Raw genomic sequence first — 546 nt, forward strand, 5'->3', positions numbered from 1 at the left:
AAATATAGTATAATCAAAGCCGTCTGTATTCTTGAATCAACTATTGATCAACTAACATTTTCCTGTTGTCTGATCGTGTGACAAGTACGCGTACTTGTGATGATAGGTGATCAAATTCAATCTTATACTAGAGTCTATCGATGTGGCAGAAATAGGACAATCATCCATGATTCCTGTTAGGAATTAATAGCTGCTTGAAGATTATTGGGATAAACATTTTCTGTTACAATATCATGGACAAGGTAAGTAAGTTATGACAGTACTAATATAATTGGAATGGAAGATGAACCGTAGACATTACCACAACCTGTTTTGAGTATTGCTATAACTAAAAGAAGTAAGGCTGCAATATTGATTGGCAATTTATCCACACTACATCAATTGAAGATGCAGAATGAACTAATCATCCCCAAAATATCGCTAAGCACTGTTAACTACACGTCGATTGGCTTACACTAATAGCATCCCAGTGATTGCTCTGTTGATGCAGAATGTAGACGATATAGATCGATATAGATCAAGTGCAGGTGTTGATATCACTACTCT

Source organism: Trichoplax adhaerens, genomic scaffold, assembly GCF_000150275.1.
Source record: "Trichoplax adhaerens TRIADscaffold_199 genomic scaffold, whole genome shotgun sequence".
Taxonomy (NCBI): domain Eukaryota; kingdom Metazoa; phylum Placozoa; class Uniplacotomia; order Trichoplacea; family Trichoplacidae; genus Trichoplax; species Trichoplax adhaerens.